The sequence below is a fragment of the Lissotriton helveticus genome, chromosome 7 (genome assembly GCF_964261635.1).
Source record: "Lissotriton helveticus chromosome 7, aLisHel1.1, whole genome shotgun sequence".
NCBI classification, from domain to species: domain Eukaryota; kingdom Metazoa; phylum Chordata; class Amphibia; order Caudata; family Salamandridae; genus Lissotriton; species Lissotriton helveticus.
Genome location: NC_136068.1, coordinates 1,851,666,569 through 1,851,683,784, shown reverse-complemented (window position 1 = coordinate 1,851,683,784; position 17,216 = coordinate 1,851,666,569). Strand labels below are relative to the sequence as shown.

At 47.7% G+C, this 17,216-nt stretch overlaps 1 pseudogene; it reads right to left on the bottom strand.

Annotated features, from left to right (window-relative positions):
* LOC144769749 (uncharacterized) overlaps positions 1-12,743 on the bottom strand; it is a 99,843-nt pseudogene extending 87,100 nt beyond the window's left edge.
* Between the last annotated feature and the right edge of the window lie 4,473 nt (positions 12,744-17,216).

Here is a 17,216-nt window from a genome sequence, read left to right as displayed (position 1 = left end):
TCGGAGATTTCAATCTCTATTGGGATGACCCTAACGATACTGCAGTGAATAGTCTTAAGAATTTCCTGGCTGACCTACAACTAATGCAATTCTGCAACCCCTCAACACATGACAAAGGATCGATCCTGGACTTATTAATCTCTAAATCAGACTCCATTCAGCTAGATTCAATCCTATCCTGCGACTGGTCAGACCACCACATCATCACTTTCACCATTAAGGGAACGGTGAAATTGAACTCAGCCCAATCCACAAGACCAAAAGTCTGGAAAAGAGACCTGAAAAAACCTAAACCCAACACCCTGCCTTCCTCTTGTTCCAACCTACTGTTGCCTCCCGCAGGATCTTCCACAGTTCACGATTTCACCAGTCACTACCTTACGACCATGACTTCAATAATAGACGAGGTCGCTCCTCTGCAACTAAAAAGAGTCTCACTGAAAGATTCCAAACCTTGGTATAACGCTATACTCAACGAGGACAGGGGCTCACTCAGAATTGCAGAACGGATCCGGAGATCAACACCATCAACCTACCACCTCAAGACTCTTAGGACAAAGAGGAACACATATTTCCGCAAGATCAAGTGCACCAAAGCCGATTTTTTCAGCCTCCAACTTGACCAGGCAAGAAAGCGTCCCAAAAAACTCTTTAATCTGATAAAAACCCAATCTAAGGTGACACCCCTACGACCACAAGACTCTGAATACTCGCAGCCAAATTGTGAAGAATACTCCACCTTCTTCACACTGAAGACTGATGCCATCAAGAACGACCTCCTAAAGGATCAAACCTTATACGCAAGACCGAATACACTCACCTCTCTTGCCCCCAGACCTACACCTGGCCAACTCTCATCAAAGTCCAACCCAAAAAATAATGCAGACTAGTCATCATTCTCCTATTACTCCGAAGATGCTTTAGGCAAAATTCTCAGTGCATTGAACCCAGCTAACCACTCTTCCGACCCGCTTCCGGCAAACGCAGTCAAAGCCCTTACTCCACTATTTCTACCTCTCTGGTCCAAGATCATAAACAGTTCACTTCAACAAGGATGTATCCCAGACACCCTCAAAGTGGGCCAGGTCTCTCCCATTCTTAAGAAGCCCACGGCAGATCCCACAGAGCTAAACAACTATCGCCCTATCTCCAATATCCCTACCGTAGCCAAGTTGCTGGAAAAATGTGTGCACCTACAGCTAACCAAACATATCGACCACTTTGACCTTCTCAACAAACACCAGTCAAGTTTCCGTGCTGGCCATAGCACAGAATCAGCCATGACACACATCGATTCAAAAAACTTTATTCGATTCAAAAAGGAATCATAAAAGTAAGACATTTTACAGAACATGATTTAGAAGTATTATTAAAGAAAAAACAATCTTAAAATTAACATTAAACTGGTAAAAGAACATTAATTAATATATTCTTTCAAGGAATACATATTAATACATATATTGTTCACACTAGGATGTCCGTCAGGGATAACAAGGGAAAAGGATCAGAATACAACATTCTACATGAGCAAAGAGGAAAGACCAAGGATCATAAGGCTAAATTAACCGTACCTTTTTCTGATCAAAAGAGACACTCGTATGAAGTTTAACATTGCACAACATACTCCATCGGATGACAAAGATAACAGGTAGTCATAACCTTCATTGTAGTTACATGGTTGTTTCCCCTTCAAGATAGGCTTAATAAACCTGATTCTCGGGTCCTTATATAAGGGGCAAAAAAGAACAACATGCATGGTGCTTTGTTTAACTTTGTTATTACAGGGACAAGGGGGCAGCCTCTCACACCAACCCCCTTGTTTAGGAAACGCAAAAAGAAAATGCAAGATATTTAGCCTGAACCTTGTCAAATAAAATCGCCATTGTACATGGGTTGTGAAGGTTAAATAGAACTGATGCTGTAAATTAACCATAGGACCAAATTGCCTGGCTAAGGAATGCACTTGTGAGGATTTCCAATAACTTGATTTAATAACGGTTTTAATGTCTCCCTGTATTTTTTCAGGGTTATCAAAAATGTCACCCAGACCTATTTTATGGAGCATTTCGTTAACATATGATAACCAAGGAATCTGTTTCCCATTTTCCAGTTTTAGACAGTCCTGGAGAATGTCTCTAGAGAGCTGAAGATCCTCTGTTAACCATATTTTGGCCCATAATAGTAAGGGTGAAAGACGAATGGTATCACTCACATAGCTCAAACCTATTTCATCATGAGCGAATTTGTTTGATGAACCTGATGGGATTGCCAATACACGCTTTATAAATTTGTTCTCCATGACTTGTATCGTGGCAGGGCTTTCTATCCCCCAAACCCCAGCCCCATAGGTAGCCACCGACAAACATTTTGATTTATACAAGGTTTTTAAATGTGTAATAGGTTTTTGGCCTAGTTTGCCACAGAAGCGAAACAGACCTTCTATGGAACGGCTGGCGCTCTGAACTCGAATCTTCATTAACGGGGCCCAACTCAATTTATTATTAAAAAGGTTTCCCAGGTAGTTAAAATTTTCAACCTTTTCAATGGTAGAGTTATTTACCACGAACTTTCTGGTTTTGGTCCCCTTTGGGCCACAGACCATAGCAAAGGATTTAGTAAAATTTACCTTTAGGTCTAGGTCCAACATGAAGGTGTTAAAAGCATCAAGACAGATCTGCATGCTATTTCCTGTGAGTGTCATAAGTACCGTATCATCGGCATACGAAAGCATTGGTATGCTCCTGCCGTTAACCTTTGGGAAGTCATGACAATGGTCCCGCAGATACTTTTCCAGACCATTTTTATACACAAGGAACAAAAAAGGGGCTAATATGCATCCTTGTCGTACACCCTCAGTTGAGAGGATAGATTTAGTTTTTTCCCCCCCTGGCCCAAACCTTATGGCTACAGTTGTTGATTCATGCATTCTGGATCCTCCCCTGCCATCCGCGGGAGCCTTTGTTGAAGCGCTAAGTTTTTAATACTTGTTGTGCCACATTTTTGTTTTCTTTTTAATTATTAAGTCCTACCTTCCTCCATCTTGTAAGGACTCTGCTTTGCCCAGTTCCCACCGCGCAGTCGAGGTAGTCGCTGCAGCGGCTTGAGGCTCTGTCGCTCGCCGTCATCGGCGACCCGCCCCCGAGCCACGCCCACTCACACCTGGCCACGCCCACTCCTGGGTATAAGAGTAGGAGCTGACTACTAGCTCGCCACTGGATCCTCCCCTGCCATCCGCGGGAGCCTTTGTTGAAGCGCTAAGTTTTTAATACTTGTTGTGCCACATTTTTGTTTTCTTTTTAAATATTAAGTCCTACCTTCCTCCATCTTGTAAGGACTCAGCTTTGCCCAGTTCCCACCGCGCAGTCGAGGTAGTCGCTGCAGCGGCTTGAGGCTCTGTCGCTCGCCGTCATCGGCGACCCGCCCCCGAGCCACGCCCACTCACACCTGGCCACGCCCTGAACGGCCCTATAAATCATGTGCTTCCCCCGTACGCGCAGCGGACGGGCGCAGCGGGCGCGCCGTTTGCGCGCCGAAGGCGCGCCTTTAAGGCAAGCCCGTCTGCGCCCGTCCGCAACGGGCCGGGACCAGGGCCCAGAGACGCTGCCCCTCTCACCATCTATTCCCCTGCTTCACTTAGAAGCCTCCAGCGTCCCCCGCGTGCCCTCCCATCTACAACCTGGGACCACTTGGTGTCCCTTGGCATCTCGGCCGACCTGCCTTTCCCTACACTCGCTCAGGCACCCATGCAGGCCCCTATTGTGCATGAGACCTGTCTTCGTATCCTCTATCTTAATACTCGGTCTCTCCCACAACATCATGCCGACATCTTCCTCCTGCTGACGGCTGAGAACCCAGACATCTTGCTGCTCACGGAGACCTGGTTATCCGATTCCTCCCTCCCTGACATCCTGGCTGCCCTACCCCCCAATTATTACATGCTGAACGCCAACCGGCCTAATGGCCGGCGTGGCGGTGGGGTGGCGGCAGTCATACGTAAAGACCTGCCTTCTATCACGTCTTCCTCACTTTGCCTTCCTGATGCCGAGAATCTCGTCATCAGCCTGGCAACTGAGGTCGGCGCCTTGTCTCTTATTGTTTTGTACCGCCCCCCTACCCTTATGCCCCTGTTCCCCGCTGCCCTCTGCGAACAACTTTCTGCCTTGACGACCTCTTCAGGTCGTCTCGCCATGTTCGGAGATTTTAATTATTGGTACAATGATGTCAATGCGGGCCCCCACGCCACTGAACTATTCGAGACACTCCTCAGCCTAAATCTGACTCAGCATGTTACCTCCCCCACTCACACCGGGGGTCATATTCTCGATCATATCTGGACACAGGGGGTATCGCTCTCCAGCCCGACCATCTCCCCCTGCGTCTGGTCTGACCACCTGCTGATCGAGACTTCCATCGTTGTAAAAGGACCGGTTAGGTCTCATTACTTAGCAGGAGGGACTGCTCGGAAATGGAAGCTCCTCGATTCATCGGCCTTCCTTTCCTCTCTCGCCGAAACGCAGCCTTCAACCATTGACATCTCAGATGTTAACACCCTTGAGGCTAACATCTCCCATTGGCTCACGCCGGCCAGCGACTTATTTGCACCCCTGTCCTGCTTCCCTTGAACACGCCTTAATAATTCTCACAAGTGGTACAATTCGGCTTTAAAACAACTACACCTCGAGCTACGCCAATCGGAGCGTAGATGGAGGCGCAACTATCTCAGTGCCGATAGGGAAGCGTACGTAGCTGCACGGAAAAACTATAAAAAAAACATCATATCCACTAAGTCTGCGTTTATCTCGGAGAGAATCCTAACAGCCCCTAACAAATCTAAAGAGATTTTCAAAGTCCTTGGCGAACTAACATCTGACGCCAGGACACTCCCTAACCTGCCTCCCTCCGCTGAGTCATGTAATGCGCTAAACTCTTTTTTTATCAGCAAGATCATCACTATCAAAAACTCCATTCCCCTCATCCCCCCGTCAAGTACAGTATCACCTCCCCCTACCAATCCAACCACCCTGGCTCGATTCCCTACACTCGACTCTGTCTCTCTTGCCAAGTTGTCCTCACGAGTGAAATCCGGTTCCCCGAAGGACTGCTGTCCTCCGTCTGTGCTTCGGGACATTTGTCATACCCTTCCACATTGTATCCTTCCCTTACTTAACTCCTCCCTCAGCACTGGCATAGTCCCCAGGTCATTCAAGGAGGCTGTACTGGTGCCCCTGCTAAAAAAAACTGGCGCGGACCCAGCGGTTCTTGCTAACTACCGGCCCATCTCCCTCCTGCCTTTTCTGTCTAAGGTCTTGGAGGCACATGTCACCACTTGCCTCTCGCAATTCATCGAGGAGTCCAACTTCCTGGCTTACAACCAGGCCGGCTTTAGACCAGCCCATTCCACAGAGGCTGTGATCCTTGCCGTGTTGGACAACCTCAGGAGTAAGGCCGATAGAGGATTACCCCAGGCATTAGTCCTTCTTGACTTATCGGCGGCATTCGACACGGTGGACCACAACATCTTACTCCACCGTGTCGAGTCCGCCGGAGTCTGCGGGCCTGCTTTGTCTTGGGTTAAATCCTTCTTAGAGGGGAGATTTCAGGCAGTCAGGCTGGGCCCTTTCAGTGCCACCAGCACCTTGTCATCCTGCGGGGTCCCACAGGGCTCTTCTTTGTCCCCCCTTCTTTTTAATTTGTATCTCTTACCCCTCCTTCATTCTTTAAGCAGGTGGGACGCCACCGTGTTTAATTACGTGGACGACCTGCAAATCATTTTCCCCCTTACCTCCGCTGATGCTGTTTCTAACTTCCAGTCGGCTATGACACACATTCAGCACTGGATGTACCAAAACCAACTAAAGCTCAATCCGGGCAAGACGGAGCTCCTTCTCCCCGGGAGTAGTGCCTCTTATTGGGGTCCTCAGTTCTGGCCTACTGAGCTTGGTACACCCCCTTCTCCTGCTGGCAGTGTGAAGAGTCTCGGGGTCATTATTGACTCCGGCCTCACTCTCAAGGCTCAGGTGAGCGCGGTAACATCTTCCTGTATGTTCCAGCTATACAGGATACGGAAGGTCGCTCACTTCCTGACTCCTGAAGCGCTGCTACAAGTCATCATAGCCTTGGTGATGTCCCGCCTGGACTTCTCAAACTCCATCTATCACGGTCTCCCCAAATCCCTGCTATCTAGGTTACAAATCATCCAGAACCAGGCTGCCAGACTCGCACTTAATCTTTCCAGATGGCAGTCGGCCCGACCCCTATTGTACCAACTTCACTGGCTTCCAGTCAGTGAGAGAATAGCTTTTAAGGTCCACTGCCTGGTCTTCAAAGCCCTTACTGGTCCTTCCCCTGTCTTCCTCAAGTCCCTGATCACTCCCTATTGCCCCTCTCGAGCCCTGAGATCCACCCATCTTCATCTCTTGGTCGTTCCCCGCGTTAAACTCACCAGATCTGGTGGTCGTAGTTTTTCTCACCTGGCCCCTAAGCTGTGGAACTCTCTCCCTCTTCCCCTCAAGACCTCCTGTTCCCTTCTTGTCTTTCGGAAATCCTTAAAAACTTTGCTTTTCTCCCATTGCTATTAAATTCTTCTGTTTCAACTTCAGGATCCTATAGCGCCAGGAAACTCACGGTGACAGTGCGCTCAACAAGTACCACTTAACATTAACATTAACATTAACATGCAGTCTGCGAAGCAAGGTGACCAAGGGTTCCTCAAAGCCCATATCCCCCATCATTTGCCAGAGCTTGCTCCGACACACAGTGTCGAATGCACTTGAAAGGTCCATGAAGGCAAGGTGAATGGAGGAATTCCTTGCCTTCATGTACTTTCCTATGATTAAAGCCAAGTTCAGACATTGTTCGACCGTCCCTTTACCTTTTCTGAAACCATATTGGGAGTTCACAATGAGGCCCACCGACTCTGCCCATGTTTCCAATCTAGCTAAAATGACCCTACCCAATAATTTACATGATGCATCAATTAGTGAAATTGGTCGATAGCATCGGGGGTCAGATCTATCGCCCTTCTTGAAAATCGGCACCACCACTGCCTCCTTCCATGATGCCGGAATACGGCCAATAACAACTGCCCTAAACACATTTAGCAGTAAAGGGGCCCAAACCTTGACATTATGCCTGAAGAAATCCAGGGGTACTGAGTCAGGTCCGGGGGCTTTTAGTAATATGCCTTTCCTCAAGGCATCCTCCACCTCTTGTAAGGTAAGCGAGGAGGACAGGAATAACGATGTTTGTGAGTCCACCAGCTCCCTAGCATCTTCTGATGGTTCCTGGATTTGGATTCCATTTGGGGTAAAAAAATTCCAAAAATGGGATTCCCACGTTTCACCTGTAATCTGCATTAAGATGTTATCCTTGCCTTTACTGGAAGAAAGGGGACGGTTAATAACTTCCCAGAAAAGCCTGGTGTCTTTTAATTCCGAGGCCTTCTCTAGATCCTCCCAGGCTAGGTTTTTTAAATCCTGCTTCCTTGATCTAATGGCCTCTTTATAGGCCAATCTGGTCGTTCTAACCAGCTCTTTATCCCTTGGCTTTTGATTTAATGCTTTTTTCAGGGATCTATGCGATGCCGAACACACGGCATCAAACCATCTGGGGCCCATCGGTTTATTTTTCCCAATTGGTTTTTTGAGACGCTCAGCTATGTGCCCACATAAAGATTCAAAGTTCCCTATAACCTTTTCAGGGTTAGCTGTAGATGAGAGACATGCCTCATATTCTGCTGTATGTCCATTTAGGATCTCCGCCTCAAGACCAGGAGCTTCTATTTTACCCCAATTGAGAGTAATGCCTTGATTCCTGTTATACTTTATAGATTGCTCCCAGGCAGGATGTTTGGGTTTAACAGGACAGAGCAGGGATAACATTAGAGGGTTATGATCACTGGCAGCATTTGCAATTACCTCCAACTTGTCAACATGATGAAAAAACCCATTAGACACTATTGCAAAATCAATAAAACTCATTGTGCCTCTACTTCCCTGAAAGGTTGGTATTGGGGCCGAATTTGGACTAGCCCAAGGCTCCACTATACATAAATCATTTAGGATAATAATATTATTTAAGGCATCCCCCTGGGGTGTGTGTTTGAAGTGTATTAGAGGATGTCCATAAGAGTCTTGCAAGCCACATACATTTGAGTCCCCATGGCTGCATAATGAGCAATTGAAATCTCCCACCCAGACAATAAAAAGTAGGCGTTGTTCATGACGCGCCCTGGCTATAGCCTCCTCCAGTTTCAATATTACAGTTGTCTCATTAACATCAAAGATATTATAATACCAATAGATCAATAACAGTGGTTCAGGAAACAAGTTGTTCAACATTAGCAATTGAAACCATGGAGTGTCCGCTATCTTAGATATTACAGGTTTACATAATTTTAGTGAGATTGCTGTCATTATTCCACCTTTTGCCCTACCCGCTTGTGAGGGCACCGCTAGGACATTAAATGATTGGAAACCATCAACATTCTGAGGGGTTCGGCTCCATGTCTCCTGAAGACACAGAATGTCGTGATCTCCCACATAGTCTAACCAGGCCTCATCCTCTAATCTAGTAGCAAGCCCAGCGATATTCCAAGAAATTAGACACAACCTTGATTCACATTGTTTGTCACTAACTAAATCTGGTGTTACTGCCAAGTCTTGCCTTAGGGTAATTAAATGTGGTTCACTTTCTTTAGTACAGCCAACCTCTAATTCTTGAAGATTAGTAATACAGACCTCACATACGGAAACATCCTCCATCGAGTTATCATTACAACTTGCCCCATTCTCCCGCTGACTAGGCTCTCCCAATAACAAGGCATTGCCAGAGAGATTTTGTAATGGTCAGTCCAACTCCTCCATACCCACAAGTGGATCAAAACGATTTCTTAGGGGGATGTTGCTTGGTAACCACTCTAGATAATCATCTCCCTGAGATCTTAATCTTGGGTCATTATACAGTGGTTGCAAAAAGTTATTGTTGTTACATGTTGGTCCCCTGGAAAAGCCATCCCCCTGGTGCCATGATCCCCAATTGTTTTGAGTCGGCCATACGGCCATATTTCTCCGGGTCCACCCAGGGTATGTATCGCTGTAAAAGCTCTGACCGGAGTTCTTATGATACAAAGTTGGAGGAACAAAATTCAAGTTAGGATAAAAATACTCCAACCCTAAGCATTGGATATCTCCAACTCTGGCAAACCTTGGCTTACTGCAGATCATATCTTTTACCCAAGTATCCCTGAAATTAATCAGGATACAGTCACCCTCTAAGTCCTTCTCACTTGGGCCCACCCAGGGGACTCTGCGCACACTAAGTATATTTGTTTTAGAATCAGGAGGAAGTGGCCTATTTTTATTAAGCCAAAATGTTACTTTATTTTTTAGCTCCTGATTTGATTCCATTTTAGTAGGCAAAACTGAGGGGACTCCTGTAAGGATTACCATAAAAGGGACAGAGTCTGGGGGCAAATTTACAGATGGTAGTTTCTTTTTATGTATCCTGTCACTATCGGCTACAGTTCCCTGTGATGATATTGGTTTTGGTTTAGGGCCAGAGGTAGCTCCCTGTTTGGTTGTAGTTGCTTCAGGTGTTAGCACTATGCCGGCCACGTTTTGACTTTTGGACCCCATGTTGACCGCTGTGACCGCTGCTGCGGGTTTAGTACGTGGTAATGGTATAGGTTTAGACCGTACTAAAATCATCGATGATGCACTGCAAATACTCGACCAAAATAGATCTTGCCTACTCATCCTACTTGATCTCTCCTCGGCCTTTGACATGGTCAAGCACGCAAATTTGTTAGACCTCGTGAAACACAGAATGGGCCTATCTGGTGTAGTGCTGAGCTGGTTCACTTCTTTTCTCCAAAACCGGACACAGCAATTCAAAGTCAATGACACCCTGTCCAAGCCCATCCCAGTAACCCTGGGGGTACCGCAAGGATCCGCACTATCCCCAACACTGTTTAATCTCTTCTTGGAACCTCTCACCGAAATTCTACAATCCTCTAACGTGCAATATCACATGTACACAGATGATACACAGCTATATCTCAAGATACACACCCTAGAGGACATCAAATTACTTAACACAGCTCTTAAGAATACCAAAAAACATGGCTGGCAGAAAATCATCTTAAATTGAACACCCTCAAGACTGAATTCCTAATAATAGCTCCGCCAGCTCAAATCCCGAAAATGCAAAACTTGATCAAACATATCACGGCGTTTAACGTACAACCTACCATTGTGGACTCACCAAAGTCACTTGGAATGACTTTAGACAGTAACCTTAACATGCAAAAACACATCAACAATGCTACAAAGGGAGCTAACTTCCAGATAAACTCATTAAGGAAACTGAAACCCTTCCTACCACATAATGACTTAAAGCAGGCAGTTCAAGCTCTGGTTATACTAAGAGTGGAATACGGTTGTGTCTCCCTATGTGGCCTACCCAAAGCATCAACTGCACCTCTCAGAGCCTCAATCAACGCTGCAGCAAGACTCATAACTGGATCTAAACGCAGCTCCAACATCTCCCCGGACCTTCAATCCTTGAACTGGCTACCCCTAGAGGCGAGAATTCATTTGAAAATTGCGTGCATGACACACAGAGCCCTACATCAAAAGACACCCAGTTACTTGGCACAGAAACTTACGATCTCTGGTGAGGCCAGATCTTCAAGAAATGGGGAAAAATTACTTCTGAAAGCCACAATAATTCCAGAAGAAAAAAACTTATAACAGATCCTTCTCTGGGATTGTACCCAGAATTTGGAACGCCTTACCCCCAGAAACCAGACTTAACCATTTTCTGTTAGCTGTTTTATGTTTCCGGCTGCTTGTTGTGTTGTGCTTCACCTTGTTGGTGGCGCCAGGACGCTCCTTTGCTGGAGCAGCTGTGCGCAAAATAAATACCTATAACATAACATAACATAACATAACCCGTCCTCTACTTCTTTTACAAAGGAAGTTAAATCCAACCTCTTGGCCCAATACACATGACTAGGGTCTGCTGAATCCCTTTAATGAAATGCTTTCGCGCTCTCAACTACAAGACACTTATTGATGCTAAATCTAACTATGCTGCTTTTTACTATATTTTATGTACATCTAATTTTATCTACTTCTATTTCCTGTATAAGTAACATATATTGTCTGTACAGCGCTCTGACATCCATTAGGATCTTGTTCGCACTTTATAAAACTCTCCAAATAAAATAAATAAATATGTGAATTTCACTCAAAGGTTCCTCTTTATTAAGTCTGGGCAACAAGGAAAGTTAGAAGGACATACTTAGAGAAACACGGGGACACTCAAGGCAAAAGAAGGGCCATCCAGATAAGCTCACAGCCGAGTCACAAAGTCTCCTCAACAAGGTCTTCTTATAGCGGTCCCCCGTGGTGTCGCTGCTCCGCTAGACAGGACATTGTCATGGCATGGGGAGTATTACCATAAAGTGGACCCTACACTGACTTCATATAGAATTTCATTCATGGCAACTGCCTACAGATGGGGGAGTGAGCAGGCCCCTGCAGACTGCTGTCCATATATTCTGCTGCAGCCAGGGACCCATTGGCAGATTCAGCACCACTGTCGGAAACAGGAAGTCAGTCTTCCACAGGCTGTAGTGGCTTCAGTCTAGAGTGCTTACTTCAGTCTGTACAGCTTTCTACCCTGTAGAAGGATGACTTACTCTTTAGTATGTCTTTCTTGGTGGGGTGGCCTTTCCTTCTTCAGGTAGCACAGTGCAATCGTTGAGATAGTCTAGTTATCTGCCTGATGCCACATGAATCCCACTTCTGAGATATCACCCAACTTCTAAACCAGACGTTTCTGTTCTGTGCCTGAGTGATAGTAGTCCTTGTACTTTTCAATCTCCATAATGCCCCCTCTCTGACGTGTATTCTTCAGGTAAGGCTCCTAACTATACAAGAGCCTGTGCATAGCATTTACTAGTGTCTCTTTGTCTCTTTGCTACACACGTCTGCCTTCAGTTCACATTCCCTGGAAACAAAATGTAAACAATGAAACCCCTCTCAGTGACCCGCAGATATACAATAGTAGGTCTGAGGGTAGGCAACCACCCTACTTTCAGCCCTTCAGCCCTTCAGTACTGTGTCTGCTTCCCCATGACCTCTGACCTCTAAAGAGAGAGGCTACATGCAGTACTCACCTGGGACATGGGGGATGCACTTCCGCCCACAGGGTAGCGAGCAGCATTTCAGCTCCCCCGAGCAGTCTGCATTCTGGGTGCAGTTCCTGGCCAATGTGAGATTAGGGAAGCCGGGAGGCATTGGAAATGGTGAGTTTGCAGGTGGCAGCATTCCAGGCAGGTTAGGGAAGCCGGGAGGCATTGGAAATGGTGAGTTTGCAGGTGGCAGCATTCCAGGCGGCATTCCAGGCAGGTTAGGGAAGCCGGGAGGCATTGGAAATGGTGAGTTTGCAGGTGGCAGCATTCCAGGCGGCATTCCAGGCAGGGACATGAATGGTGGCACCCCAGGAGGTGGCTGGAATGGTGCACTCCCAGGAGGTGGCTGGAATGGTGCACTCCCAGGAGGTGGTTGGAATGGTGCACTCCCAGGAGGTGGCTGGAATGGTGCACTCCCAGGAGGTGGTTGGAATGGTGCACTCCCAGGAGGTGGTTGGAATGGTGCACTCCCAGGAGGTGGCTGGAATGCTGCACTCCCAGGAGGTGGCTGGAATGGTGCACTCCCAGGATTTGGCATCAACATTGCACCCCAAGGAGGTGGCAGAAATGGCCCTCCCCAAGAGGTGGCTGGAATGGTGCACTCCCAGGATTTGGCATCAACAGTGAACCCCAAGGAGGTGGCAGGAATGGCACTCCCTCAAGAGGTGGCTGGAATGGTGCATTCCCAGGAGGTGGCTGGAATGGTGCACCCCCAGGAGGTGGCTGGAATGGTGCACCCCCAGGAGGTGGCTGGGATGGCACACCCCCAGGAGGTGGCTGGAATGGTTTGCTCCTTTGTGCTGGCGGGGATGGCGAGCTTGCAGGTGGAAGAGAGGGGCCTGGAAATTAAACATAGAGAAAGGTAAGACAATCAAAGTTGGAAAATCTCTTCCTGCCCACTACTACACTTTTCTTTCACCTCGACTTTGACACTTGCTCTCTTTCTTATTTCCTACGACTTACTTCTTTTTGTACACAACCTCAACGTCTCTCTCCTCTCTTTTGCTCTCTTCTCTTCCTACTTCACCCCTCTGACCTCCCACTTCTCCTTCTCTTATTCATTTCCTTCACAAATCCTTCACGACCCTTCTTCCTGGCTCCATGCATACAACGACTCTTCAATTCATTTCCATTTACCCCAGTGTAATCTTTCCTGTTTATCACTCCTGCTTCTCAATTTTCAATTTTCTCTTTTCCACCACGTTTCCTCCTCGCCTATCCTCACGTCTTCCTCCCTGCCTCGAGCTTATCTCATCATATCCGATGCCCTCTGACCTTTGAACCTTCAACAATTGTACTTCTTCCCTAGGGCAGCGCCTTAACTTTGCCTTCCCACCACCCTAACAGTCACGTGACCTCTCCCTCCTTGTCTCTTCTTCCGGTTCAGACTCACCTGCAGCAGCTGCCAGGCCAGTGGCCACCAGCACGGCCAAGATGAGGGTCTTCATTGAGGCGAATCTGTCCGAGGTCACTGCAGAGGTCAGAGTGCGTCTAGGAGGGGATGGAAGTCTAAAACTCCACTTTCCGTCTGGAGACTCAGCGGTTTGCGCCCTTGTATTTATCTGCCGATGATTCCATTGTGGGCTAGATGGGGGTCATGACGCACCGAAACTAATAACTATCTATTCACATCATGCAGGGAATCCGAGCCGGCCACGCTCCACGCATGGGAGCGGGTGGGGCTGCCAGGGAGGAGCGTCGCATCCCTGCACGAGGCTGAAAACCAGCTGGGTGGGACAGTTTCCACCTGTGTGACGCAGCATCTGAGGCAGGGTGGGTGGGATGTCACAGGCTTGCCAGGAGCTCTGGTCACCCTTTGTCACCGCGCCGGTGCAAACATGCCCTCTTTTGAGAATATTTCCTGGAACCATCCCCATTTCCATAGTGAGAATTGTGCCTTTCTGTGCGTGACACACGAGCTAGAAGATGTTCTTTGTGGGTTCCAACAATCGTAGAGAGGCAGGCACAGAAGGATACAAGAAGGCAGGTTCATCAGGATAATACAGCCCTTTTAGCTCACCTGAGACTGGGTGCCTGGTCTCAAGGCGCTCAACACGCACTGCACGTAAAGTCCATTCCCGCCCAGATAGTGTTTCTGATTCTGACTTTGTCCAACAGGCCCCTCTATCTGCGTGTCCCATGGTCCATGCATCAATAGCATTGGAATGGCTTTTCACTCTCTGGTGGGGACCCATACTCCTAAAAGAGCCGGCCTTTCTCAGCTCTGTGGACTGCCCTGTTGGGAGGTGTTCTCCTGTCCTTCGACTTGTTGGCTCTATTGGGGGCCAGTTGGAGGACATGGAACAAGATCCGAGCGTTTCACTGATGCAACTTGTGCCACTTGGTACTTACCTGTTAAAAGTGTAAAGATGCGACCACTGTCGTTGCCCAGTAGAGAGGTAAATGAGACTTAAATCTGAAGCCCCCCTCCTGCACCCCTCTAGGTGCACAACTATCAGTGTCTTGCGGTACATTCATCGCTGCACTTTTATCAACTTTATCACAGCTTCAAGAGCAGGGAGTACAGTGCATACCCACGCGGGAATCCATGTAGGGGAGGTACAGCCTGTGAATCGTGGATCGCCGCAGTCTGTTGATGCAAGTTATGTATGTAACCAGGGCCGGCTGTAGGGTAGAGCAACGGGTGCGACCGCACCGGGCGCTCACTTCAGGTGGGGGTGTCCTGTTTGAAGTCTATTATGGTTTTATGGCTGAAAAGCCAGAAACCGGTCCTCGGAAGCTTGTTTCCGGTCCAGGGAAGGCATGGCTTGGCAGTTCGGGCTGGACAGTTCCCATGAGGCACAGGGTCAGACTGATTTGCATATGGCCATGTCTGAACTGGGGTGGCAGAGTGGGCTGAAAGAACGGTGATGGATTAAACTCTGATCTTTTTACTGGGTGTGAGTGTTTGATTGGTTCAGATGCTCCGTCCATCACCACCCCCTTTTGTACCGCTTTGTTCGCCATAAGTTGACAGGGTATGTTCAGACCTGAGTCCCTTGCTCACTTTGCCACTGGATTCAAGCAAGCCTGGCTGAAGACGGCTGAAATGCCAGAAACCGGTCCTAGGAAGCTTGTTTCCGGTCCAGGGAAGGCACGGCTTGGCAGTTCCGGCTGGACTGTTCCCATGAGGCACAGGGGCACACTGATTTGCATATGGCCATGTCTGAACTGGGGTGGCAGAGTGGGCTAAAGAACGATGATGGATTAAACTCAGATCTTTTGACTGGATGTGAGTGTTTGATTGGTTCAGATGCTCCGTCCATCACCACCCCCTTTTGTACCGCTTTGTTCGCCATAAGTTGGCAGGGTATGCTCAGACGTGAGTCCCTTGCTCACTTTGCCACTGGATTCAAGTAAGCCTGGCTGAAGACGGCTGAAATGCCAGAAACCGGTCCTAGGAAGCTTGTTTCCGGTCCAGGGAAGGCATGGCTTGGCAGTTCGGGCTCGACTGTTCCCATGACGCACAGGGTCAGACTGATTTGCATATGGCCATGTCTGAACTGGGGTGGCAGAGTGGGCTAAAGAACGGTGATGGATTAAACCCAGATCTTTTGACTAGGTGTGAGTGTTTGATTGGTTCAGATGCTCCGTCAATCACCACCCCCTTTTGTACCGCTTTGTTCGCCATAAGTTGGCAGGGTATGCTTAGACATGTGTCCCTTGCTCACTTTGCCACTGGATCCAAGCAAGCATGGCTGAAGACGGCTGAAATTCCAGAAACCGGTCCAAGGAAGCTTGTTTCCGGTCCAGGGAAGGCATAGCTTGGCAGTTCGGGCTGGACTCTTCTCATGAGGCACAGGGTCAGACTGATATGCATATGGCCATGTCTGAACTGGGGTGGCAGAGTGGGCGAAAGAACAGTGATGGATTAAACCCAGATCTTTTGACTGGGTGTGAGTGTTTGATTGGTTCAGATGCTCCGTCCATCACCACCCCCTTTTGTACCGCTTTGTTCACCATAAGTTGGCAGGGTATGCTCAGACGTGAGTCCCTTGCTCACTTTGCCACTGGATTCAAGCAAGCCTGGCTGAAGACTGCTGAAATGCCAGAAACCGGTCATAGGAAGCTTGTTTCCTGTCCAGGGAAGGCATGGCTTTGCAGTTCGGGCTGGACTGTTCCCACGAGGCACAGGGTCAGACTTATTTGCATATGGCCATTCCTGAATTGGGGTGGCAGAGTGGGCTAAAGAACGGTGATGGATTAAACCCAGATGTTTTGACTGGTTGTGAGTGTTTGATTGGTTCAGATGCTCTGTCCATCACCACCCTCTTTTGAACTGCTCTGTAGGTTCCACAGCATCACAGCTTGAACACAGGCATTGGAAATTACCAAATATCAATACTCACAAGGTAACATTACCCCATCCACCCACAAATGACCCCCTTTTGCACAAACTAAACCCAGACAGGTTGATGCTAAACAAGGTGCAGCAAGTTCCATATGGATGGTGTCTCCTTCTCCAGGGTGTTCCTTAAGGAATGAAGCATGGTAGGCTCAGCGGGGATATTTTTCAAGGCATGAAGTAAAGGGACCCATTAGTACAGAAACTTGAAATGTATCCTCCAATATGTCACAAAGACTGTGATTTAGGATTTTAGAGCATTGAGGGGCTGATTGGTGTATGACTTGTTCTCACTTGCTCCTGATTTGCTCTTGAATTTCCGGGAGAAACTGACACCTACTCAGTTTGTTTGTAAATATTTTTATTAAGTTGAAGATAACAGTTGCCCTGAACATCTAAGTACAGTACCAGCAGTGTGTAGGCAGAGTTGGCCTGAATCCCCAACACAACAATGCAAAAGTGGATGTACAAAGGAAGAAAAACATTGTCACGTGGACAGCTGTCCCCTCGCCCACATGCAGAAGATAAAGACGTGTGTATATAGTCAGACGTCTAATCAACACAACAGAACCAGCTCTCCCCCTCCCCACATCCCCTTTCCCCTGGCATTAAAAAAAGTGTATATGGTATCTCCCTTCAGGGAGCCCCGTTCTCATATAAAATATCCCTGTA